The following is a 15,119-nucleotide window of genomic DNA, read 5'->3' on the forward strand; positions in this document are numbered from 1 at the left end:
CTAAGTCTTAGAAGATAAGAGAGAATAGTAACATTCCTTAGGCCAGACAGTGTACAGATGTGGTGCCAAATTCCTGGGCTTGAATCCCAGCTCCACCATTTACTAGTTGGGAGATCTTAGACAAGTTACATAAGCTCTCTGTGCCTCAGTTTCTTCATCTGATAACAATAGTGCTCATCTACTAGGACCAGTATGAGAATTCAATGAGTCAATATATATAAAGTAGTCAGATGACCTCTTGGATGGTAATAAACACAGGCATGTGTCACATAGCAGCCTTTCTATCAACCAACAGGTTATAAACTTTTCCACATTTAGATATATTTAAATACACAAATACCACTGTGTTACAATTGCCTGCAGCATTCAGTACAGTAACATGCTGTACTGATTTGAAGCCACACAACATAGCTGTGTAGTAGGTTATACCATACAGGTTTGTGTAAGTACACTCTATTATCTTCACACAATAATGAAATCAGCTAACGCTGCATTTCTCAGAAAGCATCCTCAGCATTAAGTGAAAAGTGAATAAATGTTGGCTGTCATTGGGTTTGGAAAATTAGTCTTGAGGGCCTCCAGGTTAAGATGTCCAGTTGAGGCAACAAAAGCAAAAAGAGACAAATGGAATTGCATCAAACTAAAAAGCTTCTACATGACAAAGGAATCAATTAATAGAAAGAAAAGGCAACCCACAGACTGGGAGAAAATATTTTCAAATCATACATCAAATCAGAGGCTCATATACAAAATAAACAAGGAACTCAAGCTACTCAATAACAAGAAAACAAATAACCTATTAAAAAATGGGCGAATGACTTGAATAGACATTTCTCAAAAGAAGACATGTAAGTGGACAACAGATATGTCCAAAAATGTTCAACATCTCCAGTCATAAGAGTAATGCAAATTAAACCACCATGCGATATCGCCTTACACTTGTTAAATTTGTTGTTATCAAAAAGAGGAAAGATAACAAGTGTTAGTGAGGATGTGGAGAAAAGAGAACCTTTATGTACTATTGGTAGGAATGTAAATCAGTACAACCATTTTGGAAAATTGCAGAGGTTCCTCAAAAAAAAAAACCCAAAAAACTAAAAATAGAATTACCATATGATCCAGCAATCCCACTCCTGGGTATATACCCAAAGGAATTGAAATCAGTATATTGAAGACATGTCTGCACTTCCATGTTCATCACAGCACTATTCACAATAGCCAAGATATGGAAACAACCTAAGTGCTCATTAATGGATGAATGGATTTTTTAATGCGGTGTATATGTAAATGGAATACTCTTCAGCCTTAAAATAACCCTGGAAATTCTGTCACTTGTGTCAACAAGGATAAACCTAAAGGACAGTTCAGTGATATAAGCCAGGCACAGAGAGACAAATACTGTGTGATTTCATTTATATGAGGAATCTCAAAAGTCAATCTCATAGAAGAAGAGAGTAGAATGATGGTTACCAGAGGCTGGGTAGCAGGTGGGAGGGTTGAAAGGGAAACAGGAGACACTGGTCAATGGGTTTGAAGTTTCATTTAGATAAGAGGAAAAAGTTCTGGTGTTCTACTGCACAGCACAGTGACTATAGTTAATAATAATATATATTTCAAAATAGCTAAAAGAGGATTTTAAATGTTCCTGCCAACAAGGAATGATAAATATTTGAGGTGACGAATATGCTAATTCACCTGATGTGATCATTCTACAGTGTATACATGTATTGAAACAACACATTTTACATCATAAATATGTGTAATTATTATATGTCAATTAAAATAAAACAAAACTTAAAAATACAAATAAAAATCAATTTTAAAAAGATGCCTATGTGAATATATATCTGATGTCTCTCGCCAGTAAAGAAATTTTAAAACAAACCAAAAACGTAAACTCACATGGGCAAGAGGAGAGAACATCTACAAAATATTTGAAGCTAGAAAGCAGAAGTGTGAGTGGTAACTGAATTAGCAGATCTGATAAAGCCGAATCTTAAGTCAACTATAGAGAAAGTGAAGAACCAACTTGATTTATTTCACAGAGTCCTCAAAGGGCTCAGAAATGGGCAGCATTGGGCACCTCCAGAACTGTGGGTGAAGGGGGACTCAAGTAAGAACAGGAAGTGAAATCCGTTGAGAAGTGATTAGATTCCCAAGTTCCCTTCTTTACTCCATACTCCTGGTGACTGCCCTTCTCCCACCCTCTCAGAAGACTGGGAGTTTCTCTGTAAAGAGGGGAAACAAAGGCTTGAGCACTGTACAGAAAACAAGGATAGTTAGTCAGCACGTACAACCGAATTCCAAGACCCCCAGTCTACTTTCCGCATTCGTCTCCCAAAATGTCAGGATCCAGAAGCTAGTGAAGAGAAGAGTCTTTCTTGAAGAATCTAAACAGCCTAAGAAGAAAGATCCTGAATTGGAGGTTCCCAGCACACAACCCTGAGACCACTCCACCACGAAGCTCTAATCTGTCAAGGCCTTCATACACTCAGAACTTCTCAGAACAGCTTTGTATACCCCAATCTTAGTCAAGAACAGACAGCCAAACACTGACAAAGTTCTCTAATGTGAAATAAAGAGACCCAAACAAATAAAAGTGGAAAGCAACCCAGAGAAAACAGTCAATGCAGAAAAAAGAAAACTTTTTTAAAAAGTCATTAATATTCCTGGAGAACAGGAGAGATTGCATCAATGAAGGAAGAACAAGATGTTATCTTAAAAAGAAATAAAACATTTGATAAATAATAACAACAACAAAAGCTCTTTAAAATTAAAATGTGATGATAGAAACTCAGTAGAACTGGAAACCAAACTGGAAGAAATTTCCCAAAGAACGGAGCAGAAAGACAAAGAAATGGGAAGTAGGAGAGACAATTTAAGAACATTAGAGGGTGAGTACAACAGATCCAAAATCCAACCAATTGGAATTGCAAAGGAGAACAGAGAAGGCTGTAGGGAATAAATCATCAACAACAGCTGAAGAAAATTTCATATTCTTATATGACTTTCTAGATTTAAAGGGCTCAGTGAGAATCCTGCAAATTGATTAAAACTAAACCTATGTGAAGGCATATCATTGTGATATTTAGGAAACCTGAGGACAAAGAGAAGATTTTAAAGCTTCCAGAGAGAAAAACTATACCATATAAAAAGGAGAAGGAATCTGAATGGATTTGGGCTTCTCAATAGCAACACTAAAAGGAAGAAGACCAATGCCCCCCAAATTACAAAAAGTTACTTAAAAATTTTCCAACATAGGAAATGTAATTTAAAGCTATAGTTCTATAGTTAGCCAATAATCAAGGAAGTATATGGGCATAATAAAGACATCTTTGGACGTGCAAAGTCTCGAAAGATCTGCCTCCCATGTCTGCTTTCTCAGGAAACTATTAGAAGTTGTTGGAAGTAAAGCAAGAGAGAGAAGGACATGGGACATAGGATAAAGAAAATGAATTTCAGCTGGGTGCAGTGGCTCATGCCTGTAATCCCAGCACTTTGGGAAGCCGAAGCAGGCGAGGTCAGGAGATCAAGACCATCCTGGCTAACACAGTGAAACCCCATCTCTACTAAAAATACAAAAAATTAGCTGGGCGTGGTGGTGGGGGCCTGTAGTCCCAACTACTCAGGAGGTTGAGGCAGGAGAATGGCGTGAACCCAGGAGGCGGAGCTTGCAGTGAGCTGAGATTGCACCACTGCACTCCAGCCTGGGTGACAGAGTGAGACTCCATCTCAAAAAAAATAATAATAAAATAAAATTTAAAAAAAGAAAATGAATTTCAATCCAGGAGAGAAGTGAAGGAAATCACCAAGAATACAGTGAACAAAGATCCCAGAGTGACATCTGATGATGTACAGGGCACCTGGTTCAGACTGAAGCAGTATCCTCAAGGGACAGCCACAGTGAGGAAGATCATCACTGTGCCCATCACTGCTGAACCATCATTTTAACCTGATCAGACTATTGGAACATGTATTCCATTAAAACAAGGTATTAAATTAAAAAGAGAAAGACATCAAAGAAACAGAGAATCCAACTCAAAGAGAAAGGCAAAAAAACAAAACAAAACAAAACAAAACAAAAAACCAAGGATGGCAGCAAAAAGAAATCAGTCCCAGAAAGACAAGTATACAGTAGCCTTGCAAGCCTAGAGAAAAACCAGCCTAGATAGGAGAAGGCAAATCTTCATGAGAGATGTTTCTAACAGAAAATAAAAACAAAAAAAGAACAGTTAGATTGCTTGATGTTGTTGGCTTTATGGAAAAGTGCCTGAGAGACTTTCAGAAGTTGCAAGATAAGTTAGCAGGAAGTACAGAAAATTAAGTAAATAAAAAGAAGGCAATTATTAACTACAGATAAAACAAAAGGTAAGAAAGGAAACATAATCATAGTGCACTGCAATGCTCAGCTGTGAATAATATTTGTCCAGGCATAGTTATATAAAAAGATAATATTAATCTGACCAAAAACTATAATCTAATTGCATGGGGAGGAGGGGGGACAGGAAGCAGACGGATGGAAATAATGCTGTAAGAGAACTAGATCCTCATCTAGCATAATAGGAAGTCAGTAGATAATATCTCAAATTGATAAAGTAAAAGATAACAGAATATACATGTTGTTTAGAAATATGAAGATATGTAAACCCAGGAAAAAAACAGTTGAATCTGAATGGCTTTGGGCTTCTCAGTAGCATTGAGGGAGGGGAACAGGTGGGGTGGGGAAGGATGGGACAGGGAATCATGTTTTGTTATAAATATATTAGCTCAATTTGATGTTCAGAACTGTGTGCACTGAAAAAAAAACTAATTTGAAAAATCAATTAATTTCTCTTAGCAAGAGGTGTCTCATGGCTGCCCTGGCTCAAAGGTAAGGCTTAGAAAATAATGACAATCCTGCCCCTCCCCCAAAAACCCAGCCTCTTATTTTTCTGTAACTGTGTATTTCTTAAAGTATGTTATTATTTCAAAGAATTATACCCACATCAAATATCTTGGAGACGAAGAAAGTTATTCACTGGGAAGAAAATTATAACAAAACAGGAAATGCTTAAATGCAAGTTAAACACCTTCCTAAACTTCAACCATTGTAATTTATCATGTAGCTAATTTTCTTTTTGACTTGTTGGGAAATCTTTAGGTTTCCCCCCATTCCTGTGTTTTCCGGTTCAGCTCTTGGCCTGTTGATGGCCTTTTAGCTCCTTGGGACCTGCTCTGGGGGAGCTCCAGGGACTCAGGCTCCTCCTGGCTTCAGCCTGTGTGCAGTTCTTTTTTTTTTTTTTCTTATAATAGTGAGTTTTAAGAAGATTTTTATTTTGTTTTTTAAAAAAATGTTAAGAGACAGGGTCCTGCTATGTTGCCCAGGCTAGAGTGTAGTGCCTATTCACAGGCATGATCATCATAACTACTGTCGCCTTGAACTCCTGGCCTCCAGGGATCCTCCTGCCTCAGCCTCCCGAATAGGAGGGGTATCAGGCACACACCACAGTGCATGGCTTCTGTGTCCAGTTCTTTCTTAACTGGCTCATTTTCCACTTGACAGGCAAGAACATACCTTCCCTGGGGACAGAGACCTGCTCACCACTCTGAAGCTGGTACAGAAAATGCCCAAAAATTATTAGTTGAAAGAAAGAACTGCTTTCCTAACCTCAGAACAACCCTGAAGTGGCTCTTAGAGCTGAAGGGATCCTAGTGTACCTAGTCCAATCACCTTATTTTGCAGAAGCTCAGATAGGAGCCAGCACTGGTTCAGGCCACATTGTGAGTTAGATGCTGAGCTAGAGATATTTGTTTCCTGTGGCTGCTGTAACAGAGCACCACAAACTGGGTGCCTTTACAACATCAGAAATCCAAAATCAAGGTGTGGGCATGGCCAGGCTCCCTCCAAAAGCTTTAGAGGGGGATCCTGCTTTGCCTCTTCCAGCTTCCGGTAGCTTCAGGAGTTACTTGGATCATGGCAGCCTGACTCCAATTTCTGCCTCTACTTTCATGTGGCTGTCTTCCCTCTTTGTCTGGGTGTCTGTGTGACTTCCCATGGCATCCTCCTTTTGTATCTTCACATCATCTTTCTATAAGGACACCAGTCATGCTGGATTAAAGGTTCATGCTACTCCAGTATGACTTCATCTTAACTAACTATGTCTGCAATGACCCTATTTGCAAATACTAATTCAACCTATAACAGTATGGAAAATAGATTTTCTGTTCCTGGCTTGGTAGGTTTACCTCTAGGTCACCTGGCTGCCCTTCTCTCTGAGTTAAGTGGCCTATCTCTATCCCTCCCTGTAAAGATGGTTCTTCCAGCTTGCTGATAGGAATACTTTAATGTTACCGCTTAAAGGTGAGTTTGCACTTTAAAAGGAGTTCTTAAAAATCAGAGGTTCCAGGTCAGGAGATTGAAACCAACCTGACTAATACGGTGAAATCCTGTATCTAGTAAAAATATAAAAAAATTAGCAGGGCATGGTGGCACACAGCTGTAGTCCCAGCTACTCAGGAGACTGAGGCAGGAGAATCGCTTGAACCCGGGAGGCAGAGGTTGCAGTGAGCCGAGATCGTGCCATTGCACTCCAGCCTGGGTGACAGAGCGAGACTCTATCTCAAAAAAAAAAAAAAAAAAAAAAAAAAAAAAAATCAGAGGTTCCATGGAGAACTAAATAAGTGAAATACATGATAAGTGAGAGACATAATTTCAAACTTGGTGAAAGGCAGTGAGGGAGATATTTGAAAATGTGTCCTTCCTGGCATCCCTCCAGCCCACTTCCTGAGTTTCGCCCTCTTCTCATGAGCCCAGACATGACAGAGGCCATTCTGGCAGAGAAAGGCTCACCCTGCCTCTGAGAGGATGCAATGTCAGGACCACTGTCCTCTTCTGCTTCCCATACCTAAGCATCCTCCTTACCCTGGGGCTCCCAGCGATGGCTGGAAGGTTGGAAAAAGGAGGTGGAACAAAATGCTCCCGTAACACCTTGCCCCTGTCACTTTGAGTCTGTGCCTCTTCTGCCATGTTCAATGGCCTGCTCCCCTCCAGGTGCCACAGTGACCCAACCAAGCCCACAGTGACAGGGAAACAGGGAAACAGGAGCCCAGGATCATGGGTCTCTTTCTCATATGGAAGAACAAGGATGATGGTCTCAACCTTTAGGATGACACAATCTTTTGAGTTGGGACGTGCTGTCTTTGCTTTTTTTCAACAGAGACCACAAGCCTCTGTGGGTAAGAACAGGCTGTCGGGTCACGCTGGTTCTGTGGTGTTTGTTTTTAAAGCCACGAGAATCAATCTGATTCATATCTTTAATGATTCAGCCTTCCCCGTAATTGTGAGGGAGGAGGGGTTTGTCTTGAGGCCTCCACGTCTCCCTCCTGGTTACCTACCCTTCTCCCCTCCATTGCCATAAGTTGCACCAATCCTAAAGGCAATGGCCCACACCTTTGTGGTAATGTGTCACCCCTCCCAGGAGTCTTCACACTGTTAAAGAGTAAAGCAGTGAGGGGACACTGAAGGACAGTGCCTTTTGTATGAAGAGGGCCATTTGGGGATGGGGTTGAGGTTGGATGGCTTCCAGTCTGCCCTCCACTGTCTCTGCTCGGAACTGATGTGGGTGGTGGGCTCTCCTGCCAGGGGCCCCATCTGCCAGCCGGAGGAGGGCCTGAAGGGCGAGGCTCAGAGGCTGGCAAGGGCTAAGGCAGGTCGAGGGCCCAGTGAAGTGGCCACAGGGACCAGATGCAGGGAAACTGTCATGCGCTGCCACCAAAATAAACTTCAAAGGCAATGATAAGACAGACACGCTGGCTAATGACATCCTGGAGCTTCCTTTCATCTCAGCATCTGGAGTCCTGAAAACATTCATTACACCTTCCTCCCTTTGAATGGAGGAGGAATTGCGCAGCTATCACTGGGGCAGGACATCTCAGGTCCCTGGGAAAGAGCCCTGGGCTGGAGCCAGGAGTTCCATGGGCTTCCAGCCTCAGCCCTGTCAGTGCAGTGGTTCTTAGGCAAATTCCTTAACCTGAGTTTTTGTTTTGTTGTATTAAAAAATGGAAATATAGCCGGGCGAAGTGGCGGGCGCCTGTAGTCCCAGCTACTCGGGAGGCTGAGGCAGGAGAATGGCTAAACCCAGGAGGCGGAGCTTGCAGTGAGCTGAGATCCGGCCACTGCACTCCAGCCTGGGTGACAGAGCGAGACTCCGTCTCAAAAAAAAAAAAAAAAAAAGGAAATAATAATAATAAACAGGAACCTTTGGGAAGCAGTTGGCTCCAGGTATTGTATGAGGGCGGCACCTGCCTTATCCTGGGAGGCCCACACAGTACCTCAGGAGACCAGGGTGGCCATGGAGCCCATTCTACAGATCAAAAAGCCAAGTCCTTGAGAGAGTGATTGACCTTGCCAGTAAGTAGACATGCTGGTGTATGAATGCAAGTCTGCTGGCTGCAAAGGCAGGGCTGATAGGCTGAAAAGAAAGTCTAGTAAGTGGAGGTTCTTCAGAAAGTTCTGCCTTACACAGAAGTCAGAGGCAGGTGACGGACCAGAGTCTGGGCCCATCCTGCCTTCCACACCAGGTCAGGCTGTGGCATCTCAGGGCCAATTTCCCTGCTGCTGGTGCTTGTACAAGATTTAGTCAGATTTCTAGGGACTTGATGATGTGGAAGGAACAGCATAGAATGTCCTAGACTGAAATGTTGTCTTGTTCCTTTCAAACCCCTCACATGGCTTCTTAAACCTTCAGCCTAGGAAAGCCAAACCGTTCTAGCCTTAATCAGTTCTGGGAACGCAATCACCAGAGGGGGAAGAAAACTTTAACAACATTCTTCTCTGGTGTTGCTTTCTACTCCTCCCCGGGGCTTGAGGAACATTATTTGATGGTGGAAAAAAAAATTGGGAGTGGGGAGGGGAAGTGTCTTTTCTCCTTTTGCTATTGAAAAGGAGATTGATTTTGTAATGAACAATGATGCACTTTAAATTAATGCCATCAAGATTCCACAGCACCATGGCCTGATCCTTGCTCTAGTACCTGTGAATGACCAGCCAGGAGAGAAAGCCCTCCAGGGCCTAGTGCCCTCTGCACCAGGAAAGGCAGCCCCTCAGAGCACCTGTGGCTTCAGAGCTTTCTCCCCCTACACAGGTTCGCTGGGCACCGGGCTGAGCACCGCGGTTACACTGGGTGGAGGATGGTGAGACCACCCCTTCTGGCAGTGAGCCATGGGGGACCACACTTGCACTGAAGGGCCAGGTGAGGAGAAGGTGAGGCGGGCACAGGAACGCAGGATGGTCAGGACACAGGATGGTGTCCTCAAGTCCAGCAGGTGAGCCTGGAGGCATAGTTAGGGCCAGATCCAAAAGGTATCCTTGCAAGTTTTGTTGAATGAGTGGCGTGCCCAGTGAGGAATGGGCAATCTTGAAGGATTTTTTTTTCCTCTTTTTTTTTTTTTTTTTTTTTTTTGAGATAAGGTCTCATTCTGTTCCCCAGGCTGGAGTGCAGTGGCACGATCTTGGCTCACTACAACCTTGACCTTCCTGGCTCAAGCAGTCCTCCCACCACTTCAGCCTCCCAAGTAGCTGGGACTACAGGTGTGCACCACCAAGCACAGCTAATTTTTGTATTTTTTGTAGAGATGGGGTTTTGCCGTGTTGGCCAGGCTGGTCTTGACCTCCCGGTCATCTTCCTGCCTCAGCCTCCAAGTAGCCACAAGTACAGGCCACCACACCTGGCTAAGACAGGGTTTCACTATGTGGTCCAGGCTAAATCTAGAAGGATTTGAGGCAAGAATGTAGAAGAATGTAGAAAACCTGGTTGATTCCTGTATGAGAGGAGCACCCCCGGGAGGCCTCGTGGCAGGACAGCAAGGCTGGGAGAGTGCTGCCAATTCACCAGACATGAATATCTGGGCCTGACCCAATTCCCTGAAGACATAGACACGTGTTATATTTAAGCTTTTTGTTCAACTTTCTGCAAAAGAAACCACTGTCTATTGAATATTCTATCTAGCTAGTGAGAATTTAAGACATAAAGCAAGATTTCCTCAAAAGATAGTCATTGTTTTGTGATTGCCGTCCAGGGCTGGAGTATGAACTTGAGGAGATGAAATCAAACATTCATCACAGGATTTCAAAATCCTTTTCTTATTTCAAATTGTGGCTGCTTGTTGTTCTTCATTTAGGGACTCACTTGGTGGTTATAATAATAATAATGACAGCGTACACAGAGCACTTCTTCCATGTCCTGCTGGGTTCTAGGGGCTTTATTTATTTATTTTAGACAGGGTCTTGCTCTGTCCCCCAGGCTGGAGTGCAGTAGTGCGATCTTGGCTCACTGCAGCCTTGACCTTCTGGGCTCAGGTCATCTTCCCACATCAGCCTCCCAAGTAGTTGGAACCACAGGTGCACGCCATCATGCCCAACTAATTTTTATTTTATTTTTTTTGTAGAGACGGGGTTTCACTATGTTGCCCAGGCTGTTCTCAGATTCCTGGGCTCCAGCAATCCTCCCGCTTTGGCCTCCCAAAATTCTGAGATTAGAGGTCACCACACCCAGTCTAGGAGCTTTAAGCAGATCAAATTGTTTCATGTTTACCACAAGCCAAAGAGCTGGGCATCACGAGTAGTTTTTTGTTTGTTTGTTTTGTTTTGTTTTATGAGGCAGAGTCTTGCTGTGTCACCCAGGCTGGAGCGTAGTGGTGTGATTTTGGCTCACTGCAGCCTCCGCCTCCCAGGTTCAAGTGATTGTCCTGCCTCAGCCTCCCAAGTAACTGGGACTACAGGTGCCTGCCACCACGCCCAGCTAATTTTTGTATTTTTAGTAGAGACGGGGTTTTGCCATGTTGGCCAGGCTGGTGTTGAACTCCTGACCTCAGGTGATCCACCCACCTTGGCCTCTCAAAGTGCTGGGATTACAGGCGTGAGCATCCCACAGGTGAGGGCATTAAATAACCACACAGCTAGCAGTGGCAGAGCTGGGACTTGAACACAAGCAGCCTGGCTCCAGAGCCCCACTTAACTGCCCTCTCATAGTATAACATGCCCAGGACAGGCCAGCAGGTAGTGGTACCAAAATGCAGGTTGATTCTTTACCCAGAAGCATATATGCAAGGTTTTATGTCTGTGTTCATTTTCCTGGAGAGAGAGTCTAGCTCTTGGCACCTTCTTGATCCCAATGGGTTAAGAGCCTCCAACAGTAATAGTTGGGAGCCCTGGGGTCGGTCTAGCCCTGGCTGTATCACTAAGCAGCAGTGTAACCTTGGGTAAACTGCTTCACCTCTGTGCTCCAGTCTCCTCATCTGTAGAATGGAGGAGGAGCAGTAAATTGCGTGATCTCAACAACTTCTTCCAGCTCTCATGTTCTATAGCTCTGAATTAGTTCTATAAATGTCTGAGCCTCTACCCTGCATAAGCCAAGGCACTTTGCTAGGTCCTGGAGTGACAAGGAGGAAGAAGAGCACCCTGCCCCTCAGAGGAGCTTGCCTTCTCGTCCAGGAAAACAGCCACTAGGTCTTGTCTCCTTCAAGGACAGCTGGGGGCTGAGAGAGGAAACAGCACCATGATGTTGGGATAGCACCCTGGGGTGACGATAGAGGTAGCACCCCCTTGGGACAATGGGAGCCACAAAGCCTGCGAGTGGCAGAGACCTTGGCCTCAGGTTGCTATGAGCTGGGTTTTGGACCCAGTCACCCCCTGGGTATTAGCAGAACTCTAGATGCATCTGGGGGAGGCCTCAAGAGGGAAGTGCTTGCTGTTCTGTCACTATGGCTGTGTGGAGCTGGAACAGTGAGTGGAAAGAAAGTAAGAGACATGATCCCATCTGCCTCCCAAGCTGGTTCGTGGGTTATGGGTGATATTTATAGAAAATACAGCTAAGGATAAAGCCCAGAGCAAAACGCCAGGTCAGCAAATGCTGCGACCTCTAGTGACAGTGACAAGTGTCACACAGAGGCTGGGATTCAAGACCTATGGTTTTCTCCCAGGAGTGGCAGTGTTTGGGAGATGGCTAACAGATACGATGAAGGTACCTCCCTAAATGCATTGAGGAAGTAGCCACCCAAAAGTGCAATCTGTGGAAAATAAGTTGTCATCCTGAGCCAGATCACCTCCGGGTGATCTGATAAAGTCAGGTTTCTAGCCCTACGAGGGGGAAAGCCAGAATGACAGTGACCTAACAATAGGCCAGCACACTTCCTGCCTGTGTGTATCATGCTCCAGTGCCCAAGAATGGGAGGGAGAGGTTTGCTATGGCTCATCATTAAGATTTTAACACCACGAGAGAGTTCCTGGTGTCACTGCCTATCAGTATCACTGTGAGGAAATTCTTGCAGCCTTTAGACCTCAGGGAAGGCAAAAGGAGGCTTTGCTTTTTCCAGCCCTCATTAACCTGAAAAATCAACCAGCTGTCTCCGACAAATCTTGGCAAGTGTTTGTCTTGCCTTGTTTATAATAAAACATTTCCCACCCAAGCCTGTGGTCAGGTTTTGTTTTTTAACGAATGGGAACGAGGATATTGCACTGCCTTCTCATGAACGTCACAGAGAGTCACCACTGTTTCCTGACCTCTCCTTGGGACTTCAGGCAGCAATACTGCCCTTAGACCCCAATAAAAGGGGCTTGGATCCTGTGCCTCAGAGGGCCCTGCCTGACCCTTTCTTTGGTCATGCCTTTCATGAGGGTAGAGTGAGCAGGGCCAAGGAGACACACTCACCTGATGCTACACTGTGCCCTGGTGATCTAGGACCCCAAATTCCTTGCCCAAACAGCTGCAGCCTACTTCTAGGGTCTACACAGGTTCTTCCCAGAGTTCATTTTCCTAGGGACTCACAGGGTGTCCAGAAAGCAGCCATTTGCCCTGGGGGTATGGATGAAGCTCTGGGTGTCCACATGGGTGCACACAAGGCCACCTGTGGCATGGGATGGACATAGCATTGGGAACAGAAGGATAATGGTCCTCTCCCCACACTGCTATTTTCCTCTGGGGAGCTCCAGCAAGTCTGAGCTCTACATTTGAACCTAGCTTTCTAGCTCATGATGAATTTATAAAAGTAGGAGGATAGAATATACTTAAATTAAAATGTTTAGCTTGATGTAAAACTCTTCGATGTCTAGAGTATTAAGCCTCCAATGATATGCAAACCCTGCACCACCAAAGGTTCAGAGCAGTTGTGTTGGTCAGAAATGATCTTTGTTGTATGCTGAGATTGTACAAAGCAAAGACCCACCTCTAGAGAAGCACTCCTGTTCCTAGCTCTGAAGTCAGGATATTTTGAACAGGTAAAACAATGTAAACTGAGATAATCAATTTTATTTTAGAATGATGCCAATGATGTGAGTGTGGCTGTGTGTGTGTGCAGGTATATTTGGATGTGTGTGGTTGTGTGTCTATGTGTGTATGTGTGTGCACATGTGTTTGTGTGTATGTGCATGCATTAGTTTTAAGAACAGTAGAAATCAATGTCTAGAGGTCTGAATCAGTGCAAAATTTTATGATGTCCCCACTGAAAAATTCAAAATTATGATAATCTTAAATCATCAAAAATTAATCCCCTGGATTCTGATTTTTTCCCGTATTGATTATTTCCCTGTTTTGCAGATGAGAAAACAGTGGCTTGGAGACCCAAGGGCACAGAGCTCATGAACCGGAATCAGGGTTCACGCCAAACAGTGTGGCTCTGGGGCCCCTGGCTCCTGTACACTGTTCTGTATGATCTCTTGGCCTGGAGAACAGACCCAGGTGGACTGGGGCCATCACTCTGGATGCCCAGAAGATAAGGACTTAGGAAGTTGGGCAGCGAGCACTAGATATTATTAGCTGCTCAGACATAGTAATCAAATGAGTTCTAAGGTCTTGAATGTAACGAGACTCACCACTTATCCTTCATCCCTTTGCTGGTGACAAGAAGAGACCAAGGTTTGTGATGGTACTGCTGGGGACTGCCTGCCAGAAAAAGGAAGACATCCCGCTTGGACTGGTTTCTGCAGAGGAAGGCGAGAAAGGAAACGTCGTCCCCTGGTGGGCATCGTTGGTAGCGGCAGTAGGAAGTTGATCAGCGTTAGGTATGAGGACGATGGCAAGGAGGTTTCTCACATCCTGGTGAATGATCATGTTGTAACTATTCCACGGCCATTTAAAAGGAATGTGCATTCTGCCTAAAGGATATATATGTGTCTATTAAATCAAGATTTTTTATTGTTACATTCTTCAAATCCTCTATATTCATATATAAATTCATGCATATTAAAATATACGAATATATAGTCTAAATTCATATACACAATCTATATTCATGTATGTATATATTTCTTGTGTCAATTATGAGCAGGCAGAGAGACATGTTAAAATCTCCTGGCTATAATTGTTATTTGTCTATTTTCCTTCATACACTGCTACGGTTTGAATATCCGCTCCAAAACTCATGTTGAAATTTAATTGCCATTGTAACAGTACTAAGAGGTGGAATCTTTAAGAGATAATTAGGCCATGAGGACTCCATTGTCTCGAATGGATTAGTGCTGCTATCATGGGAATAGTTTCGCTATAAAAGGGTGAAGAAAGACCCCCTTTTCTCTCTCACCTTCTCTTGCCCTTCTGTCTTCTGCCATGGGATGATGCAGAAAGAAGACGTCACCAAATGCTGGTGCCTTGATCTTGGACTTCCCAGCTTCCAGACGTGAGAGAAATAAATCTGTGTTCATTATAAACGACCCAGTCTCATGTAATCTGTTTAGCAGAAAAAACAGACTAAGAGTCCCCCAGCTGTTTTTGCTTTAGACATTTAAATACATTCCCAAATACGGTGTTACTGTTTGCAGTGTACATACAGTATGTTACTCAACACACAAAAAAGTTTTCTACTGTGATGTCTTCACTGTGGATTGGGCTTTTGTGTAAACCAGGCCCCTAAACCTTTGACCCTGATATCTGATATATCGTATAACATCTCCTGTTCTTCCTTCCGTTACATTTGCCTGTTTCTTTGCACATTCATTCCTTTATCATTTACATTTCTGCTATTTGATATGTATCTTTTGTACAGCAGACAATGGATTTCATTTTTTGACCCAATCTGAAATCCTCCCTTAAAAATTATAATAGTTTAGTCCATTCATATTTATGCTGAAAACATATATTTAGTCATAC

This window comes from Chlorocebus sabaeus, chromosome 14 (assembly GCF_047675955.1).
Source record: "Chlorocebus sabaeus isolate Y175 chromosome 14, mChlSab1.0.hap1, whole genome shotgun sequence".
Taxonomy (NCBI): domain Eukaryota; kingdom Metazoa; phylum Chordata; class Mammalia; order Primates; family Cercopithecidae; genus Chlorocebus; species Chlorocebus sabaeus.